Source organism: Taudactylus pleione, unplaced genomic scaffold, assembly GCF_031769625.1.
Source record: "Taudactylus pleione unplaced genomic scaffold, aTauple2 ptg000256l, whole genome shotgun sequence".
In the NCBI taxonomy this organism is placed as follows: Eukaryota; Metazoa; Chordata; class Amphibia; order Anura; family Myobatrachidae; genus Taudactylus; species Taudactylus pleione.
In genome coordinates this window covers 25730271-25745791 of record NW_028284658.1, presented here as the reverse complement: position 1 = coordinate 25745791, position 15521 = coordinate 25730271, and the positions used below count along the sequence as shown (strand labels likewise).

At 43.6% G+C, this 15521-nt stretch overlaps 1 pseudogene; it reads right to left on the bottom strand.

Annotated features, from left to right (window-relative positions):
• Nucleotides 1-12013: 12013 nt before the first annotated feature.
• On the bottom strand, nucleotides 12014-14527 carry LOC148515053 (zinc finger MYM-type protein 1-like; annotated as a pseudogene).
• Nucleotides 14528-15521: the final 994 nt, after the last annotated feature.

The following is a 15521-nucleotide window of genomic DNA, read 5'->3' as shown; positions in this document are numbered from 1 at the left end:
GGCTGGTTGCAATGAAAATCTGGTAATGTATGGGAGCCAGTGACAATCGACCATGTGGTCTTAAACACTGAAAAATTGGCAAAAATTATTGGTCAAATTGGTTACATTCATTTGATTTAACCAATTTGTCTGGATGACCATTTTTGTCTGTTTTTTCAGACAAAAACAGACCTTGCACTGCTTTTAATACTGTGCACTGCTTTTAATACTGAAAAATGTTAGTTTGCTTCCTGTATATATGTTTTACCAATTTGTGCACTATACAGTATACTATAACCACTGCTGCAGGACGTTTTTGCCATCAGTTAGATAATGCTGCTTTAAGATATAAATAACAGTACCGGATAGTCAAAATACCTTGTCCTAAAAAAAAAGCTGCATGTTTATTTTAACAATTATTCAATACATATATGTTAAATATGGGATGTAGTTATGCGGTCGCCGGTCACAATCCTGACTGCAGAATGCTGGCAAAGAATTTATGATAGGCGTCAAAATACAGACGCCTATCATAATCCCTACGCCGGAATCAAGGACAACGCGTGCCTGAACGAGGTAAGTCCGGGGCACCCATCCTGTTAGCCGCAAAGGGGAGAGGGTTAGGTTTACGGCAGTTAGCGAGGTTAGCGTTAGGTTTTGTGGGGGAAGGTTAGGGTTAGGCACTCATAGGGGGGAGGGTTAGGGTTAGGCACCCCCAGGGAGAGGTTAGGGTTAGGCACTCCCCCGGGAGAGTTAGGGAGCGGTAAAGGGGGGTTAGGGTTAGGCACCCCTGGGGGGAGGTTAGGGTTAAGCACCACCCCGGGAGTTAGGGTTAGGCACCCCTAATGGAGGGTTAGCATTAGGAGGGGAAGAGGGGAGGGTTAGATCACTTACCTGCCGCTGTCGGGATTTCCTGCTGTTGGGCTCACGCTGTCGGGATTTGAAACAGCTGCCAGCATTTCAATCCCATTCCGTTAAATATACATATGTGCACAGGCATGGACTGGGGCTGCAAAACTGCCCTTGCATTAGCCCCTGATGTACGTGCGATTGCGAAAAGGGGCATGGCCTCGGTGGATGGGGCGTGGTTTCGGTGGATGGGGATGTGGTCACATGGGGCATGGCCTGGCCGCACACCCTCATCTCTTAGTGTCCCGGCCGAGCAGGGTTTCAATCTGGACCGGCCCATCAGCCCTTCTGGCATTTGCCAGAAGTGCCAGATGGCCAGTCTGGCCCTGATGAGGCAGGAGATTGATACTCAGAAGACCATAGCCTTTCCTAGGAATTGCATGTTTTTTGTTCATACCTACCAACTTTTTAATTCTCCTCTCCAGGAGAAGTGGCTGTGTGATGTCCATCTGTGCTGTCAGCCTGTGACTGTGTCCATCTGTCTTGTTAGTCACTGTGTCCATCTGAGTGGCTGTGCGGAATACTAATATACAACACAAGGGGCTGGTTAATGTCCTTCTGTGCTGTCAGCCTTTCACTGTGTCCACCTGTGTTGTCAGTCACTGTGTCCACCTGTGTTGTCAGTCACTGTATCCATCTGAGTGACTGTGCTGTTGCTTTGTCCATCTAAGTGGCTGTGTTGTGCTGTGTCCATCCACAAGCTGTGCTGCACTGACTCCGCAGGTCCCACCCTCTGCATTCACATAAGCAATGTGACTACATTTTTGTTAGGAAAAAAGTAAAAAAAAAAGAAAGATACAACAATATTTATATGTACTCTTGTGTGCACTGCACTCCAGTACGCTGTAGTACCCCACTGCATGTGCGTTAAAGTGGTCTGACTCCACACAGTGTGAGCCAAGCTGCCTATTTAAAAAAAAAAAATGTATATATTGTTGTATTTGTAATTGTATACAATTTGTTTATACTGTTGTGCGCACTGCACTCCAGTACGCTGTGGTACCACAGTGCATGTGCTTAAAACCGGTCTGACTGCACGCAGTGTGAGCCAAGCTGCCACTTTACATTTTTTTAATATATTCTTGTATTTTGTGTACAATTAATTTGTTTGTACTGTTGTGCGCACTGCACCCCAGTATGCTGTAGTACCTCAGTGCGTGTGCGTAAAAGCGGTTTGAGCCAAGCTGCCAGTTTAAAAAAATACCGTGAGCAGTGCCTCTGCCCTACTAGAGCTCTCCTGGTAAATGTGATGGTCCCAGTGCCGCAATAACATTGTGTTTTTACTGCTAAGAGTTGGGTTCCAAATGCTTGATTTTAGAGTGAGTGTGGCCAGTCCATGAAGAGGGTATAATTAGCACTTGTCCAGCTTTAATATGTGTCATACAAAGTATATTGTGTGTCATAATGCCAGCATATAGAGGACCAGCGATCACAGTAATCCATTAGATGGGGCAGTAGGTCCATCCTGTCTGAGCAGAATGTTTTATTTCAGATGTGGGCACCATTCCTGAGAATTGGAGCAAGTCCAGGAGTCTGAGGGAGCGGCAGAAGAACTTAGCACTGCCCTGGACATATATGTACATATCAGTCTCCTTATGTACTGGATAGTGTATTATTATACGGTATTAATTATTAACCCTATTAATGGTTTACAGCAGTGCACGCCTAACAGTGCATGTTTTCCACATCTCCTAGTTGGTGCACAGGTATATTTATTACTGGCTGACACATTTTAAAAGATCCACAGTTGGTGCTAATCATTTCATTTTGTGATACTGAGAAGAACATGCAGCACTAGTAACATTCTGTTATATTACTATTTCTATTGTGGCCATGGTGTGTGCTGGGGAGGGGGGTTTCCAGGGAGAAGGAAACCCCCCTTGCGTTTGCCTATGGACTTTGCCACCTTATCTGCATATTAGCAGCAGACACCAGAAGAATTGCCTACTTAACCAGTGGCAAAGAAACTCCCTTAAGGGACAGGAACGGAAAACATGAGGACAGCAGGTGGGAGAGAAAGAAGGACAGCAGTGTGACCCTAGTGGAAGAAGGGGTGTCCGCTTTACAGTTCATAAAGAAGAGAATCAGAAGTCTCTCTTTGAATAGAGACGAGGACGCTTTCTACGTCACTGATCTAACCGACGTGATACGGAAATATTGGCAATTTCTCCAGCAGTTGCCCTGGGTAAGGCCGTTCTATGCTGTGAAGTGTAATAGTAGTATTGAGTTTCTCCAGGTTCTAGCAGCCCAGGGTACAGGAGTTGACTGTGCCAGCAAGGAACCTTTTGCATGAGATCCAGAGGTCGATATAATGTGACAAAGAAACCTTGATGTGTCTATCACAAGTTTATTACATGTAAGAACAAATGTGAGCATCATTTCCTTTAGATCACACACTGTGGTGCGCATACTTTGGGCTATTTGGGACTTCATATCCTACTGGATTTGCATGAAGAAAATCACCTTTATGGACTTTAGCACATGAATATTTTGCATCTGATACATATTTATTTTATGTTTTTTTTCATGCTGTACATCATCTGGACATTGGGAGGATAAAGCCATACCTGCTGTTTGGTGAGATTTGAGAATTCTCCAATTGTGTTGGGACCACTCATAGCACATTATTGTGATCTTTGTTTCTGTATATTACTCTTGAGTTTGGTTAAGATCCCTGTTTGTTGCTTTGAGATACAGCGCCATAAGTCTAGTTTTTGCTTTTGAAATTAGTCAGCCAGCTAGCTCGGTGTAACCTTTTGGCCTAAACTGGATGAAAACAATATTGTGAGCTGTGAGGTGGTCATAATTGACTGGAAATGAGTGTAAATATTTGGAAAAAAATACAAAACCACAGCCAGTCACGGCAGTTTGGCAAAACCAAAAGCGTCTGACAAATTAGAACCAAAACCAACAAAAATGGTCCGGCGCGCATCCCTTATATGATGCAGTAAGGACTTTGGGTCGGATTCAGATATGTACCCTAACCTGATGGTTAGCGCACATTTCCCATGTTTGGGAGTCAACCTGCGTTCCTGGGGGTTGTCGTGCTAATTTTCAGGGAGTGCTGAGGCCAGGATCCGCGTCCATGAACGTAGACTTCCTGGCCTCGTAAGTAGCCAGCCAGCCCACATAAGCTGAGGCTTGCTCAGTTGGCCGATTGTTGGTAGCGATTGTGATCCCAGGCTGCTACCTCGGTCACATGCACTGGGATCGCAGATGCTGACAGGAGGCGATTCTTCAGACGCCTCCTACAGCATTAGTATTTTAGATGGGTGGCATTGCACAGCCACCTGTGTGTGGCTGTGCAATACTGTCCATCTATGAATCAGGGCCTTTGTTCTGACCGTTTTGCAGTTGAAGGGGTGGCTGTAGCTGTTGCAGATTTTTTTTTTTTACTGCAACAACTGTGCATGGTTTGCAAAACATGGACACTTGGTTCCAAACACAGCATCTTATCACATTTGCACCTTACTGCCATTATCTAGCTCATACTTACCTACTCTCCCACAAGGTGTGGAAGACTCCCAAATTTTCAGGAAGTCACCTGCACTCCCAGAAGAGTGGGCAGGATGGAGGTAATACTGGGGATCACAGATCTGTAGGGGGGGCGTGGCTAAAATGACATGAATCTCGAATCGTATGATGTAAAGAGCCTGACCCAGCCTTCAAAGTGGTCAGCTGCATTACCTCTTTGGGCTTCTCTTGTTGAGGAGAATGAAAACTGCTGTCATATAACTTATACTTTTTGGCATGCCTCCCAGGCAGAACAGTACACGTTCACTTCAGCATTTCACGCACTGGTGTTGCTTTCACATTCTCCTTGAAATTATTTTTCAAAAGTAGGCAAGTGTGAAATAAATAAAAATACGGTATACTGTATAACTTTTCACACTTGAGTAGTTTTAGTGCTCCATCTGTTGGACAGTTAGGAATGCAATGCTGACATATACAGTTACCTATCTGGGTAGAAAAATATGTGTAATGTCAGCAAAGACTAACAATGCCGTAAACATTAGTGCATGTTACAAGACCTGAAAGTCAGGTATCCATCCATTAGCAGTTAAACAGGAGCCTTAGGCAACGCTAGTAAATTATTCATTGTGTTAGGCAATATTTGCAAAAGACACATTTCAGTTGACTTGCGAGGTATAATTTAAGGTTAAGCAGTAGGTAAAAGTAACTCTGAGCACAGCGTCCAGCGCACCCGTGGGTAGCTAAAAAAACAGATTTACTTATAGCACTTTTAGGGGTCTATTTACTAAAGCCTTGGATGGAGATAAAGTGAACAAAGATAAAGTACCAGTCAATCAGCTCCTAATTGTCATTTTTCAAACACAGCCTGTGACATGGCAGTTAGGAGCTGATTGGCTGGTACTTTATCTCCTTTCACTTTATCTCCACAAAAGGCTTAGTAAATAGACCCCTTATTGATTTTAAACAATTAAGTACTCCTATAGGGTACAAAAAATGGGGATGGCAGAGAATGGTATTAACTATTTCATTTTTAATGCAAAATAGTATTGACATATAGAAAACAATTATATTTTTAGAACAGATGTATTAATGATCGGACTTAAGTGTAGAAACAAAGCCAGCACTATCATCCAGTGAACCTAGGTATTTGCCTAGGTGCATAGGCTAGAGAGTGACTAAATCACTGAGCACTCACCACTGATCTTAATTTGCCTGCGCGCCCCCACATGGAGTGCTGGTCGCTGACATGGTAAATAAGTAGCCAACAACTTGTGAAGCTGTTTGCTGCTTCTCCATGTGATGGGCTGGAGGTATAGCACTTGGCTGTGATGTCACAGTCTAGCACCGGCCTCCCTCTCCGAGGAGCATAGGGTGCAACCTCCAACTCCTGCCATCTAAGGTAGGATGCAATTGGTCCTGAGTTACTTGGCTGTTAACCTCTTAAGGGCGATAGAAGGGTGCAAAGCATATTTGCCTACTTTTGAAAAAGCATTTCAGGGAGATTGTGAAAGCAACACCTATGAGCACGGCGGTAACATGGACTGTACTGCTACATCTGGTAGACGTGCCATAAAATTGACTGACATCCAAATGTAAACGAGCCACAAAGCAAGTAAGATCTACTTGTTGATGAAAACACACTGGTACTTCTCAGAAAATGCATGTAGCCATAGGGATCATTGTACCTTATAACCAATGCAGGGAAATTATACTATTGATCCCATTTGAATGTATATATCTCTGTATTGTTTTGTTATATAACAGTTTCATAATGGGGGTAAGGTGCAATCAGACTCTTCAGGGAAGCAGGGAGATTGCTACTATTTCCAGGAGTCTCCCTGAGAATGAGAGAGTGTTGGCAAGTATGGTGCAAAGTGCGAGAGTTCAATGTAGGAAACCAGTGCAGGGATAACATGATAGGGAAGCCTGTAGTAGGGGACAATATAATGTAGCGTGACATCTAATAAAGATGAAGACCCATTTCTGAGCAAAACTAAAAAGAAAACTCACGATCACAGCATGCACACACTTTGTAACCATCCCTATTAAATCACAGTGAGCAATCTTTTGTGAGTTTGCAGGGCAGGCCTGGCTGGAGTTGTCCATGACGGAAAGAGTAATAATAATATATCTCTTTCTGTGTTTGTCCAACGGTACTGCCAGGTTTAGCCTCATGTATGTCATAAATTAATAATGAGAGCAAGGGGACTTTGGCATGCCCCTCCCATACAGCGAATACTATAGACCATCTATAGAGGTAAATTATTGATACTGTATTACATACACTATCCATTGTATAAGGAGACCAGTTGTACATATATGTCCAGGGCTAGGTTGTTCTGCTACACCCCAAGGATCCCAGACTTGCTCCAATGCTCTGCAGAGCAGCGACTGAAGAAGCTCCAAGTCCCGGCTACTTGCCAAGTCACCGGAAGTAACATCCGTACTCCCATCTCTCAGCAATGTTGTGTGGACGTAAAGTAATGAAGTTGCAAAGTTGCCGACCTTTGGAGTCTGGAAGTGCAGACTCTGACACAGAGGAGGAGAGCACGAGGCTGAGGACAGAGGTCCTGATTTAGCAGTGCGAGCAAGTGCAATGCTGATTGCAGATTTCCAATTATCGGGAATCTGCGTATGCGCAGGAACCCTTTTATGCATGTGCAAAACGGCTCCTGTTAGGGGTGAGCGGGTTCGGATTTCTGAAATCCAACCCCCCCCGAGTCCCCCCGATCCGAGGCCGATCCGAGTCAGGCTCGACTTTTCCCGCCTGACTCGGATCTGAAATCGAGGCAAAACGTCATCATCCCGCCTTACGGGTCTCACGGGTTTTGGATCCTATATAAGGTACTCACGTCGGTGCCATTTTCTCACTCAGCTGTGGACAGTGAAGAGGGAGGGTGGGAGTTAGGGCTGGCTGGGCTGTGTAGTGTAGTGTAGTGCAGTGTAGTGTAGTGCAGTGCAGTGTAGTGTAGTGTAGTGCAGTGTAGTGTTGTGCTGTGCTGTGCTGGTCTGTGCTGCTGTTGTCCATAGGGGCTGTGTCCACTCCTCCAAAGTCCATAGGGGCTGGCTGGACTGTGTTGTGCAGTCAGTTGTCCATAGGGGCTGCTGTGTCCACTCCAAAGTCCTGTGCAGTGTCCCAGTCCTAAAGGGGTGCTGTAGTGTTGTCCAGGGGGTGCTCTGTCCATCAGGGGTGCTCCCCCCAAGTGCAAAAAAAAAATATATTTTTTCTGTGTTTGTGAATTGTGTGCACAGTAGCCGCACGTGCATCAACAAAGTAGTGCCAAGCGTGCGCCTGTGTCATAAGTAAAGGGCCGGCTGGCTTGACCGTTAAAGGGTGCTGTAACCCCCAAAGTGCACTCCAAACAAAACAAAAAATATTTTCTGTGTTTGGGAATTGTGTGCACTGTGGCTGCACGTGCATCAACAAAGGAGCAGCGCCAAGCGTGCGCCTGTGTCCCATAAGTAAAGGGTCGGCTGGTTCATTTATTAAAGGGTGGTGTAACCCACAAAGTGCACTAGTCTTCAACAAAAATAAAAAAATATTTTCTGTGTTTGTGTGCGCCTTAGCCGCACGTATATATCAATATAACATAAATGGAGGACCAAACTTTCTCTGATAAAAATAAAATAGGGAAAGATCAAGAACCATTTCCTCCTAGTGCTGTTGCTGCTGCTGGGAGTTGTTCATCATCCCAGAGAGGAAGTAGGAACACCACTACTTTTACTAAACAATTGACCCTCCATCAGTCCTTAGCGAGGAGGATGAAGTACGACAGCAGTCATCCTGAAGCAAAACGTATAACTGAGGCCTTGACTGCTATGTTGGTGTTAGACGTGCGTCCGGTATCCGCCATTAGTGCAGTGGGATTTAGACAATTGATGGAGGTAGTGTGTCCCCGGTTCCAAATCCCGTCTAGATTCCACCTGCATCCTCAAAGCAGCAGCGACAAGCATGCGTCTGTCTGTTAAAGGGTGGTGTAACCCCCAAAGTGCGCTCCACAAAAAATAAAAAATTCTTTTTTTTTCTGTCTTTGTGAAATGTGTGGGCTGTAGCCGCACCTGCATCCACAAAGCAGCAGCGACAAGCGTGCGTCTGTCTGTTAAAGGGTGGTGTAAACCCCAAAGTGCGCTCCAACCAAAATAAAATAATCTTCTTTTTTTCTGTGTTTGTGTGTGAAATGTATGCGCAGTAGCCGCACCTGCATTCTAAAAGCAGCAGCGACAAGCGTGCGTCTGTCTGTTAAAGGCTGGTGTAACCCTCAAAGTGCGCTCCACAAAAAATAAAAAATTCTTCTTTTTTTTTTCTGTCTTTGTGAATTGTGTGCACTGTAGCTGCACGTGCATCAACAAAGGAGCAGCACCAAGCGTGCGCCTGTGTCCTATAAGTCTGTTAAAGGGTGGTGTAACCCCCAAAGTGCTCCAAAAAAGAAAAAATAATTTTTTTCTGTGTTTGTGACTTGTGTGTGATATAGCCACACGTGCATCAACACAGTAGCAGCGCCAAGCGTGCGCCTGTGTCATAAGTCAAGGGCCGGTTTGGACATCTGGTCCAGACTGAAGGATGTGCCAACAATTTCTGACAAGTCTACTGTCACTGCATATGATACTGTCCTCCAATCAGCAGCGACAAGCGTGCGTCTGTCTGTTAAAGGGTGGTGTAACCCTCAAAGTGCGCTCCACAAACAACAAAAAAATTCTTCTTTTTTTTTCTGTCTTTCTGAATTGTGTGGGCTGTAGCCGCACCTGCATCCTCAAAGCAGCAGCGACAAGCGTGTGTCTGTCTGTTAAAGGGTGGTGTAACCCTCAAAGTGCGCTCCACAAACAATAAAAAATTCTTCTATTTTTTTGTCTTTGTGAATTGTGTGGGCTGTAGCGCACCTGCATCCTCAAAGCAGCAGCGACAAGCGTGCGTCTGTCTGTTAAAGGGTGGTGTAACCCCAAAAGTGCGCTCCACAAAAAATAAAAAATTCTTCTTTTTTTTCTGTCTTTGTGAAATGTGTAGGCTGTAGCCACACCTGCATCCTCAAAGCAGCAGCGACAAGCGTGTGTCTGTCTGTTAAAAGGTGGTGTAACCCTCAAAGTGCGCTCCACAAAAAATAAAAAATTCTTCTTTTTTTTCTGTCTTTGTGAATTGTGTGCACTGTAGCTGCACGTGCATCAACAAAGGAGCAGCACCAAGCGTGCGCCTGTGTCCAATAAGTCTATTAAAGGGTGGTGTAACCCCCAAATTGCTCCAAAAAATAAAAAACAATTTTTTTCCTGTGTTTGTGACTTGTGTGCGATGTAGCCACACGTGCATCAACACAGTAGCAGCGCCAAGCGTGCGCCTGTGTCATAAGTCAAGGGCCGGTTTGGACATCTGGTCCGGACTGAAGGACGTGCCAACAATTTCTGACAAGTCTACTGTCACTGCATATGATACTGTCCTCAAAGCAGCAGCGACAAGCGTGCGTTTGTCTGTTAAAGGGTGGTGTAACCTTCAAAGTGCGCTCCACAAACAATAAAAAAATTCTTTATTTTCTGTCTTTGTGAATTGTGTGGGCTGTAGCAGCACCTGCATCCTCAAAGCAGCAGTGACAAGTGTGCGTCTGTCTGTTAAAGGGTGGTGTAACCCTCAAAGTGCGCTCCACAAACAATAAAAAAATTCTTCTTTTTTTTTCTGTCTTTGTGAATTGTGTGGGCTGTAGCCGCACCTGCATCCTCAAAGCAGCAGCGACAAGCGTGCGTAGTCTGTTAAAGGATTACATCGGTTACAGCATCCAAGTAGGCATATCAGACAGTCCGTACATGTACTGGCAGGAAAAAGAGGTAATTTGGAGGCCCCTGTACAAACTGGCTCTATTTTATCTGAGTTGTCCCCCCTCCAGTGTGTACTCTGAAAGAGTGTTTAGTGCAGCCGGGAACCTTGTCAGCGAAAGGCGTAGGAGGTTGCTTCCACAAAATGTGGAGAAGATGATGTTCATAAAAATTAATTATCAACTCTTCCAGGGAGACCATCCTCCAGAACATACAGAGGCACCTGTGGTTGTGGATTCCAGCGGGGACGAATTAATACTCTGTGAGGATGAGGATGTACACAACACTGAAGAGGGTGAGGAATCGGTGGATGAGGAGGATAAGGACGACATCTTGCCTCCGTAGAGCCAGTTTGTGCAGGGACATATTAATTGCCAGCTTGTTTTGTGGGGGCCCAAACGAACCAATCATTTCAGCTACAGTCGTGTGGCAGACCCTGGCACTGAAATGATTGGTTTGTTAAAGTGTGCATGTCCTGTTTATACAACATAAGGGTGGGTGGGAGGGCCCAAGGACAATTCCATCTTGCACCTCTTTTTTTTCTTTGCATTATGTACTGTTTGGGGGCTAGTTTTTCAAACTGCCATCCTGTCTGCCACTGCAGTGTCACTCCTAGATGGACCACGTGTTTGTGCCGCCCAATTGTGTCGCTTAGCATAGTCATCCAGCTACCTCAGTGCAACCTTTTGGACATAAAAACACTATTGTGAGGTGTGAGGTTTTCAGAATAGACTGGAAATGAATGGAAATTAAGATTATTGAGGTTAATAATAGCATAGGAGCAGAAAAACCCACAAATTCTGTGATTTTAGCTGTTTTTATGCTTTTTAAAAAAAAAATACAGATCCAAAACACAAAACCCAAATCTGTCCTATGCTGACCTATGCTGAATCAAGCCCAGAATGAGGTAAGTTAACTACTAGGACATGGGGTTGGAATTGTGAGCACAATAACAGATGACTTAGAGACAGGAGTGGGTGAGAGAACTAAACACACCATGGAGACAGGGGCGTGTCTATAATGGGTGCAGGGTATGTGGTGCACATGGGCCCCTGGGTCCAGAGGGGGCCTGCACTGCAAACCCTGCACCCATATTTTCCAATACTTACCTCTCCAAAGTCCCATGTTGGGTGTCTCAGCCCTGCACAAAACACTGGAAAATGGCCGCCATGGCCATTTTCTCAGCGTTTTGCGCATGCGCAGTGAGGAAATCACCTGGCGACCTGCACATGCGCAGTAGACTCTGGGCACAGACTAGTGCCCAGAGTCTATTGATGCTGCATTCGCTAGTCAGCCATTGTCAGTCTGTTGCTGGACCCCGGGGAAAGAAGAGGGCGCCCCGGATGGGGAATGCACATGGGCCCCCTTCTCTCTTAATATGCCCCTGCATGCAGAGGCGTCACTAGTGTTGGTGTCACCCGGTGTGGTAGCTCATGGTGTCGCCCCCCCCCCATCCTTAGTACTGTTTTTGTACTATCACTAAATGCAATGGCAATAGTAATAAAATAAACAGCTAACAAAACTAACGTTATACCTTTAAAATACAATATCACAGGTAAAACATTATAACATTTACATAAGTGTTATGCAAACTAAACTCAATGCCTATATTGTTTGACTCAACAGTTTCATGAGTTACTGGACACAAACTTAGACTGTAAAACGGACATTAAGAGAAACTCTCATGAACAGCACGCCAAACCATATTAAATTTATTATATTCAGCAAAGTATATCACACAAAGTATTCATTTGCACACCTCGATAATTTAATTTGAAGTAATAACATAAAAAAACATAAACAGTAACAAATACAAAAGCATTTTAGCACTTAATGAACATCTCCACAAAAAAAATCAAAACTTTCCTTTTCTGCCCTTCACAGCTGCAAACTTGTGAATCACTTCATCAAAGTCAATGCCTTTTGCCATCTCACGTTCAACTGATAGAATTGCAAGGTCTGAAAGCCTTGACTGTCCCATGGTAGAGCGCAAAAAGTTCTTTATAAGTTTCAGCTTTGAAAAGCTCCTCTCACATGAAGACACAGACACACAGATCGTCAAAAATAATTTTAGACTTTGTGAAAGGTTTGGTAGAGATTCTACAAAGTCCCATTCTGCTATGAATTTCAAAATATCTAATACTACCCAATCTTTGGCTTTTTCCAGATCAATCTTTGCTGCTTTCAGGTGCCTTCTTAGCCTTGGTATTTCTATTAAAAGAGCACTTTCAGATAACTCATCATAGAAAGTGGTCAATTTTGGAATGGACACCTTTAACTGTTCATCAGTGGCAGATATAAGACTCTTCGCTTGAACAGCTTCAAACATGGCTGCTATTTTCTGGATGGCTCTTGATCTGATCTGAAGCTCAGAATGAAAGCGATCAATGCACTCAAGCATCGCCCTCCTATTTTCTTCTTGAAGAGAGAGTCCAGCATCACATGCTTGTTCCCCTGCCAACCTCTTCTTGACCCTGGCTCTTCTCTGTACTGCAATTCCATATTCTTCTGACTTTGAAAGTGCCTGTTCAATTGCATGCTCCACTAGTTGACTGTGTTCATCATGTAAAAAAAGTTTAAGCGCCTCTAACTTTGTCACCACCTTGTCAAGAGTTAAGCCCTTTGTCTGCAGGTACTGCTGTGTTAGATTAACTTCCTGAAGTACATTACACCAGAAGTATAGGTAGCACAGAAAAGAGAAATCACAGACAGCAGGCAAAAGAGTTTGTGCTGCTCCCCTTGTATCCAAATTTTCATGTAGATCACAAAGAGCTTTGATCGCCTCCACAAACTTATCAAACTTCTCCTTAACTGGTGTAACAGCAGCATGATGAGCACTCCAGCGTGTTGTTGACAGCCTTTTCACTGAGACTCCAGTATGTTCCATTAACACATCCCATCGATGGGTGGAAGCAGCAAAGAAAGAAAACATTCTTTCAAGAGTCCCAAAAAATTTCACACATGATGCATTTTCAGCAAAAGAGTGCTGACCACACAAATTAAGTGAATGGTCCACACATCCACTAAAAATAGCCTTCCTGTTCTTTTTTTTAAGAATGGCTTGCACACCTCCATGGATTCCAGCCATAGTGGCAGCATTATCATAGCCTTGAGAGCGGCACATCATTATGTCCAGTCCATCATTTTCCAGTGTTTTAAGAATGTCAGAACTGAGGTCAGCAGCGGTTTTCCCCTTTAAAGGAAAAAATCCAAGAAATACCTCTTTTACTTCAACTTTCATATTGTTGATTTTTACATATCTGATCACTTCGGACATCTGGTCAGTATGTGATATGTCAGATGTGCTGTCAAACATGATCCCAAAACAGTTTGCAGACTTTATGTCAATGACAAGCTTCTCCTTCACATGGTTTGCCAAGGCACTTATAAACTCATTCTGAGTGTTTGGTGCTAGATAAGAGACTGACACTTTAAGTTTACATGTGCTCTGTTTTAATTTCATATGGTGCTCTTTCAGCACTGGATCATATTTTGACAGCATCTCAACCATCTCAAGAAAGTTCCCTTTATTTAATGAAGTTTCATCTTCCTTGTGGCCACGGAATGCTAGATTCTGCTTGGCAAGAAACAATGTTATATCAAGCAATCTGTACAAGATGTTCCTCCACTTTTTCTTCTCCATTTCCATTAAAGAAATACTTTTGGCATCAATGGTTTTGTGCAGCCTAAGTCCTGCTGCTAATGTTTTCCACTTTTCAAGGCAACATAGGTGCTCTTCGGATGTCTCATGGTTATATACTTTAGGGTTCAGTTTCCACCACATCTGAAACCCAGTCACAAATTTGGATGTCATACTTGTAGTACTAACTGCAAACAGTCGGCAGCAAAAACAGTATAATTTGTTGCTGACAACTGAGTAAATCATCCAAGACCGTAGAATTTTCTCGCCATTTGGCATCATCTTCTAAAACTACTCTTTTGAAAGCTGACGCACACCACCCTTTGCTTTTCCATCTGAATCTTGCCTTGCCACTGCACTGAAAGGACCATCTTTGTTCTGGAAATAAGTACTTCCCTTTTTGATGATTTCAACCCGAAAGTGATCTGGAACTGGTATTTCCCAGAAAGAAACATCATGGAAAATTTGCAAATCTTTCTCCATAACATCACTCATCTCCGTTGCAGTATCAAGGCTAGAGTCACTTTCAGCACTTTCTTCTGCTTGACATTCTTCCATTTCCACTCCTTGTTTTTCTGCTGTAAATTCTGCAATTTCCACTTCTTGCTCTTCTGTAGAATGCATGCAATCATCAGAAGAATTAGTATTATCAATTGGAGACTGACACGGAGGAGCTGTGTCTTTTGATGAACCCTGGCCATCATCCTGTCTTTTGACAAATTGAAGCATTGATCCAGCTTGCGTTTTCAGTGCTTTTTTTCTTGTTTCTTTTGCCTTCCTTTGCTGGCATCAACTTGGCCTCTTTGCTTTATGTTCACCATGCAGCATGATTGAATATCACTGCACAATGTAAAAATGCATAATAGAATTTGTTTGCAAAATAAAATAAAAATATGTAAATCTATTGTAAATAGTACAGGCAAAGGAAGGAAAACCTTGGACCATGTGATTCTGCTGTTACCCTGCCAGGTTAATTACAAGTGCAGAACACTGCATGGGGAAGTTAATTTAAATATTTAAATATACCCTGTTAGTCAATGAGAAAAGGTGTGTATTTTACCCCTAATAAGTCAATATTGAAATCAATGCAGGGTTCAAAAACATGCAAAATTTAGAAAAGGCAAACAAAACATTTTGAAAAACAAAAAAAAGTAATGCTAATATATGTACACAGATGTGTCCTCATACGCCAGGTCGCTTAAGAATCTTCTAGCATCGGGCATCTTCTTTGCTTGTTTCTAGCTAAAAATGCATGCTAGTTGCAACGTAATGTGACTAGGATGTAAAAGGAGGATTCATTTGATACATGACACTCAGGGTAACTAGGGTAGTGCGACCAGTGCCATGGCACAGGGCACCGCAGGGCTGGGGGCGCTACTCGGGCCTGTCAATTTTCCTGTTTATTATCATTCTCACTTGTAGCTTCCTCTTCTTTTATCCCCAGCATCTCCTGGCCTCCCCTATCTCTTCCCTGGCCTTTCCCCATGAGGCCATGGCCTTTTTTCAGGTGCACTATTTTATGTACCCATTTAAAAAATGGGGGGGGCACCAATGCTCTCTTATGACACTTGTATATCTGTGTGCAACTGAGTCTCTGAATCTGTATATAAAGTGCAGTAGTAGCAGCTGCAGCTTTCATCCAATACAAGCTCTGATCTGTATACTGACACAATATACAAGTGTCATATATCAAATTAATCAACACAGTCTCCTTGTGCGTACT